The sequence below is a fragment of the Hetaerina americana genome, unplaced genomic scaffold, assembly GCF_022747635.1.
Source record: "Hetaerina americana unplaced genomic scaffold, ioHetAmer1.1.p SCAF_86, whole genome shotgun sequence".
Lineage (NCBI taxonomy): Eukaryota > Metazoa > Arthropoda > Insecta > Odonata > Calopterygidae > Hetaerina > Hetaerina americana.
The window spans coordinates 1,409,128-1,416,948 of NW_027287494.1; positions in this window are offsets into that span (position 1 = coordinate 1,409,128).

Genomic DNA, 7,821 nt, shown 5'->3' on the forward strand with positions numbered 1-7,821 from the left:
AATACCTCCTGGTTGTGTCCTATATTCCTCTTGATTAATAATCTCCTTACTGCAATGGCATCACGCGTACCTCTCCCCTTCCTAAACCCAAACTGATCATCCCCTAAGTAATCATTTGCCCTACTCTCTATCCTTTTGTTTATGATCCTGAGAACAACTTTAGCTGCGTGAGATATCAAACTAATTGTCCTATAGTCCTCACATGACGTGGCCTTTACCTTTTTCGGAATAGGGACTAAAACTGATCTCACAAAGTCTTCCGGCCAGATTCCCTCCTCATAAATACTACGGATCAGCCCATATAGCCTCTTCCTCCCACATTTTCCTAAGCACTTTAAAAGTTCCACGGGAATGTTATCTACCCCCACGGTCTTATTTAGTTTCATCTCCCTTAATGCCCTTTCTATCTCATTGTCTAGTAAGCCTGGACCTAAGCTGTCTTCCTCTGCGTCATTTTCTTTTTCAATGTCTAACTTTGTTCGTCTGAGTTCTTTACTATACAGTTCTTCTATATACTCCTTCCATCTCTCTTGGATCTTTCCTTCGTCAACTATTACCTTACCCGCCTTATCTCTAACTGTTAGCATATCTCTTCCTTTCTTACGTCCCAATAATGATTTAACTTTGCTGTACAGCGCACCGATTTCACCCTTCCTCTGCAGACTTTCCATATCCTCGCACTGCGTCTTCCACCATGCTTCTTTTGCTTTATTTGTTGCCCGCCTCAATTTATTGTTCAATTCTTTGTACTTCATTTTGCCTAATTCTGTATTTATATTCGTCCATTTTCGCCGCTCATCCATCTTTGTAATCATCTCATAAGTGATCCATGGTTTCCTAGTCCTTTTAGCGTTAACGGTTCCAATAGTGTCTTTTGCGGCTTTAGACAACCCTTTCTTGATGCATTCCCATTTTTCTTCGATAGTACATAGCTCTTTACTATCCTTCATGATTTCCTCTACCGCCTGTTTGTATTTCTTCCTTTTCAAACCATTTAATGCTTCTACATTCCATTTTCTGACTCGCCGCCCCTGCCTTTTCATTGAAACGTATGCTACATTTCATAACAACTAAATTGTGGTCTGAGTCCGCATCCGCTCCCGGGAAGCTGTGCGAATTTATCACACTGTTCCTAAACCTGTGTCTAACCAGGATATAATCTAGTTGATATCTTCCTGAGTCACCTGGCATTTTCCATGTATACCTGCGTCTTTTGTGGTGTCTGAACCAAGTGTTGGTGATGACTAACCCCTGTCTCCTGCAGAACTCATCTGCTTTCTCCCCGCGGTCATTCCTCGTGCCTAAACCGTAGTCCCCCACCTCATCACCATCTCTTCCTTCACCTACTGTTGTATTCCAATCCCCCATCACCATCAAATGTTTCCCTTCAGGAACCCACGCGATCATGTCCTCTAACTGATCGTATATCCTATCGACCTCTTCTTCCATATGGTTGCTCGGTGGCATGTATACCTGAATAATAACTAAGTTCGTCGGTTCTGCTTTTATCTCCACTAGTAGTATTCTATCCGTTACCTGCTCTATGTTGACTACGCTTCTTCCTACCTCTTCAATTAATACTATGGCAACCCCTCGTTGGCTCTCGTCCCCACCGCTGTATATTATTCTATACTTATCACTCCAGTAATCCCCACTATCCTTCCATCTCACCTCGCATAGACCTAAAATATCGATATTTCCCCTTTCAATCTCTCGCTTAACATTCTCCAATTTCCCTGTCCTCATCATTGTCCTAACATTCCACGTTCCTATTCTAACTAATTTGGTCTTCTTCTCCTGCGTCTTCTGTCCTGCTTGTGCTGGTTTTCCCTTGCAAGGGTTTCGTGGGATGACGACCGCGGAAGCCTTGCCTCCCCCGCTGCCGGGCACGACACACGGCCGATTAGGCCGAGCCCCATGGTTGCCAGGACTCAAAATATCTTTATTGTAATCACATTGTTTTTGGGAATGATAATTGAGGTGGTTTCCCGTTGCCTTCCTCAATAGTGTTTTTAACGTGACACCATCACTTACTGGCCGCCCCACTGGGGTCAGACGCCATTGCAGCCGCTTCACTGAGGAACAGACGCTGCGTGGACTACCTTTCGTCTGGCTCCTAACTTTCGACCTATCTGGCATGGGTGACCCTACAAGGAGCAATAATTATTACTCCCGCCAGCACAGCTCTAGGGGTCATCAGAACGCACAAGCCCTTCCACCACGTCATGGTTGTAGTCCGGGGATATATATATATATACACAGTTATATATATATAATATATATATATATATATATATATATATATATATATATATATATATATATATATATATATATATATATATATATATTTATATATATATACACACATACATACACACATATACGTATATATTTATACATACCAATACACTAGTATAATTACATATCAATTGTTTAAGCCGGAATTGACGCATAGCGACAATTCAAGGTATTCATTTGCAGAATAGAACATTATTTTTTAAAAGGTTAAACAGCTTTTTCTTGAAAACAGGTACTTTTGTTTCATATTTGATTTCATGGGGAAGTTTATTGAATAACCTTAAGCCCATTGCTTTGGGCCCATGGGCAGTATTGTGTGTCCTGACAAATGGTTGGTTCAGGTCATTGCAGGTCCTTGTATAGTGACCATGGTAATTGTGGTTGGACTTGTACTGGGAAATATTACCCTTTGCATGTAAGTTGACATTAAATATATATATGCAAGGTACTGGTAATCGACCAAGTTTTTCGAAGAGAGGTTTACATGGTGCATCGCAAGGGGCGTTGCTCATAATATGTATAAACCTCTATTGGATTTTGAAGATTATGCCCACATGGGGAGAGGAACCCCAGAAGAGGATACTGAAAGTAACACGAGAATAAAATTCACCATAGTAAATCGATAGAAGGACCTCTAAATTTACAGAATACCTAATATTTCTAATAAGGAAGCATAGGGAGCTTAACTTGCTGCGTAATTTAAAAATATGTTCCTACCAAGACATGTTTTTCTGCAGGATTTCTCCCAGGAATTGGGTACTGGAATTTTGGGGAATGCTCACACCTTCTACATCCACTGAGATTGCAGATGAAACTTTCTTTTTATTAGTAAAATAAATCAGGCTGGACTTATTTATATTGGGTTTTAGAAAGGTATGAAGACACCATTCATTGGAAATCTGAGCTACTTCGGCTGCTCTTTCTGTCAAGCTGTCTACTGAAGAGGCTGATACAATTATATTTGTATCATCAGCATACAGTATTGGGTCTATCCCCTTACTGAACTTAAGATTGTCTGGGAGAGCATTGATATAGATTAAAAATTAAATCGGACCAAGTACGGAACCCTGGGGAACACCCAGTGTTACTTCTCTACCAGGGGAAACAAATTTGGAGCCATTTCTTGAGAGCTCAACATACTGATGCCGTTCTCTTAGATAAGATTCAATCCATTTGTAGGGCGTGCCTCTTATACCATAGCATTTCAGTTTATATAGGAGTAACTGATGATTGACGAAGTCAAAAGCTTTACTGAAATCAAAAAATAGTCCTAAAGTTTCAGTTCTATTATCCAATCCTGAAAGTATTTGATTCACCATGTGATATGTGGCTGTTATAGTAGACCTTGTTTTCCTAAATCCATGTTGAGATGTGGATAATAGCTTATATGTCTCAAGATATGATACAAGACGTTGATAAAAAACTATTTCAAATATTTTCCCCAGCTGGTTCAACAGGGATATTGGTGTATAAGAATTCATTGCCATTTTGCAACCTTTCCCTTTGTATATTGGCACAATTTTTGCTGATTTAAGAGGGCTTGGGAAAATTCCAGTTTTTAGGGATTCATTAATTAAGAGCAGCAGCTGATCCTTAATCGACCTTTCCATGACTATCCCTGGGATGTCATCTAATCCAGGACTAAATTTGTTAGGGAATTTATTGATTATGTTGGTCAGTTCCATGGCTGAACATGGGAATATATATAATGAATTGCATGAGTTAGGAATTTGAGAATAATTAGCTGGATTGACTGAAACTGTGGGATTTTGATGGGATAGATAGAAATCATTCAGGATGGAGGCCATTTTAGAGTAATCTGATATAGCATTACCAGCAGAGTCCTGCAGTTCAAGATCTTGTACATGATGTCGACCCTTGGATTCGTTAATAGTTTTCCAAATCTCTCTAGATTTATTGTCTGCATTGGTAAGTCTAAGTATTTAAGATTTATTGTCTGCATTGGTAGTCTATTATATATATATATATATATAATTAATTGTATATGTATGTAAATATATGTGTATATATATATATATATATATATATATATATATATATATATATATATATATATATATATATATATATATGTATATGTATATGTATGTACTCAAATATAAAGAAACAGATATAAGGAAAAGGGATAGGAACACACATAAAGGACGAACACAATAGAGGTGGGAAAGGCTGAATCAAACGGATAACAAGAGTAAAAATATTTCCTCTCCTTTGGTGGGTGAAAGAGTCCCCTGACGCCATCTCTTGGCTAAAGAATCGGGGCGCTTTGCGACATATTAGACCCACGGATCTCAGGGAAAATTACGTTTCCTTGATAGCTCAAGTGGTTAAGAGCATTCACCCAGCAAGTGGAAAGATCCGGTGTTCGAGTCCCGGTCAAGGAAATATTTTTACTCTTGTGGTCCGTTCGATTCTGCCTTCCCCACCTCTATTGTGTTCGTCCTTTATGTGTGTTCCTATCCCTTTTCCTTATTTCTGTTTCTGTATATATGAGTATTTATTCGCTGTTTGGCAGGATTTCGTGTTTGATTGTGTATATATATATGTATATGTATGTATATATATGTATGTATATATGTATGTTTATGTATATATACATTTATAAATATGTTATTATTAGGTAATATACCAGTTAAGGTAGGTTTTTGGATGGGCAAACTACCAAATAATTCAAATGCCTCTCCTAACAAAACACAAAATCCAGCAACACACTCTACACCAGGTCCCTCTTCATCTCTGAGTACTTTCTTCCTCCCTTACTCCCTGAGTCTTTCTCATCCCGTCCAACATCCCTATCCTGTTCCTTCCCTTTCCTCATTTGCCTAACATTCTCCCCTCTATTACAGTCTTCAACATCTCACTGCCAGTCAATACCCCCTTGATCCACTTTTCCTGCCTCCATAGGATTGCTCCCAACAAACCCCTCTCTTCGCCCACCATACCAAGTACTTCCTCTTATGTTTTCTTCTCTGTCCATTTCACCATATCCATTCTTCTTCTCACCCGCATTTCAAAAGCCTCCAGTCTAAGTCTATCCTCCTGCTTCAATGACCACGTTTCTGTGCCGTACATAGCTAAGCTCCATATTAAAGTTCTTACGAGTCTTTTCTTAATGTCCTTACTCAACGTCCCTGTCATTAACTCCCTTCTCCTTTTGAAAGCCTCTTTGCCTAGTGCAATTCTTCTCCTCAGGCTCTACTACTTTGACCGTGTTGGTCCAAAACACATCCGAGATGCGTAAACTGTTCTACCAGGTCTAGTTTTTGCCCTTGTATTTTAATGTTTAGCTTAGCCATCTTCTTTCTAGAAAACTGAATAATCTTTGGTTTATTAATATTGATTTTCATCCTATACCTGTCGCACTGAATTTCCAATTCACTCAGGAATGCTTGCAACCCCTTGGCTGACTGATCTCATTACTGTAATGGCATAACTCATACCTCTCCCCTTCCTAAACACAAACTTATCATCCCCTAAGTGATCATTTGCCCTACTCTCTATCCTTTTGTTGATGAACCTAATAACAACTTTAGCTACGTGGGATATCAAACTTATTGTTCTGCAGTCATCACATGATGTATCCCTTACCTTTTTATGAATAGGAACTAATGCTCATCTCAAAATATCCTCTGGCCAGATTCCTTCCTAATAGATACTAGAAAACAGTACATATAAGCCTTTCCTCCCATATTTTTCTAAGCGTTTTAGTCGTTCTGCAGGAATGTTGTCTACCTCCTTGGCCTTATTTGGTTTCATCTCCCTTATGCCCTTTTCTAACTTATCATTGAACATGGCTGGACCTAAGCTATCTTCATTTACATCATGGTCATTTTCAATGTCTAACTTTGTTGGCCTAATTTCTTTTTTAATACAGTGTTTCCCCTTATCCTTTCCATATCTCTTGGATCTTTTCTGTGTCAACTATTACCTTACCAGACCTATCCACAACTGTTAACCCGGATCTTCTTACTTCCCATTGGTGTTTTGATCTTATTATATAACGCACCAATTTCTCCCTTCCTCTGCAAACTTTTCACATCCTCGCACTGCATCTTCTACCATGCTTCTTTTGCTTTATTTGTTGCCCACCTCAATTTATTGTTTAACTCTTTGCCCTTCATTTTGCCTAACTCTGTATTTACATGGTTTCATAGTCCTTTTCATGTTAATGGATCCTATATTTTCCTTTGTTGCTCTCGACAACCCTTTCTTGATAAATTTCCATGTTTCTTCGATAATACTCAGCTCTTCATCATTCTCCATTAATTTCTCTGCAGCCTGCTGGTAGTCCTTTGTTGTCAATCCATTTAATGCTTCTACATTCCACTTCCTAACTCGCCGCCCCTGCTTTATCTTTTGAAATTGAAGCATTTCATAGCAACTTAATTTTGGTCATAGGCCGCATCCGCTCCCGTGAAGCTGTGCAAATTGATTGCACTTTTTCTGTATCTGTGTCTAACCATAGCATAATCAAACTGATACCTTTCTAAGTGGCCTGGCATTTTCCATGTATAGCCTATTGTCGAATTCCAATCCCCTATCACGCTCAAATATTTTCATGCTGGAACATTTGCGATTATGTCCTCTAACTGATCATAGATCCTATTGTCTTCTTCCTCCTTATGATTGCTCGGTGGTATGTATACCTGAACAATGACCAAGTTCGTCAGTTCCGCTTTCTTCCTACCTCTTTATTCATTAATATGGTAACCCCTCGTTGGCTCTCTTCCCCTTGGCTGTATATTTCTCAGTAAGTATCACTCCAGTTATCCCAGCTCTCCTTCCGTCTCACTTCGCACAAACCTAAAATATCTATGTATCCTCTTTCCATCACTCGCTTAATATTCTCTAATTTTCCTGGCCTCAATATTGTCCTGACATTACAAATTCCTGTTCTAACTGAATTGGCCTTCTTCTTCTGTGTCTTCTGTCCTGATGCTTGGTTTTCTTTTGTAAGGGTTTGGTGAGATAATGACCAATGAAGTGTTGCATCTACCACTGCCAGGCATGACACACAGCCAATTGGGCTGAGTCCAGTAGTGTCCAGGATTCATATTCTCTATTCCGTCCATTATATTCTTAGGAATTATGATTGAGGTGGTTTACCAATGCCTTCCTCAACAATGTTCAATGTTTTCAATGTGACACCATCACTCAATGGATGCCCCACTGGGGTCATATGCCTTTGCAGCCCCCTCTACTGAGCAACAGATGCTGCGTGGATTACCCTTTGCCTGGCTACTAAGCCTAAACCTATCTGGAATGGGTGTTCCTGCAGAGAACAATAATCATTACTCCCGCCATAACAGTTCTAGGGGTCATCGGAGAGCTCAAGCCGTTCCACCACATCAAGGTTCTAGTTCATGGGGGTTCATTCACATATGTATATATCTATTGAGAGGTAGGGGACATACAGGGTGCAGTGGTTACCTCCCGACAAATTCAATTTGCATTTCTCAGCATGTCATAGTTCCACTTGAGGTTGCGGTTGGCATTCTT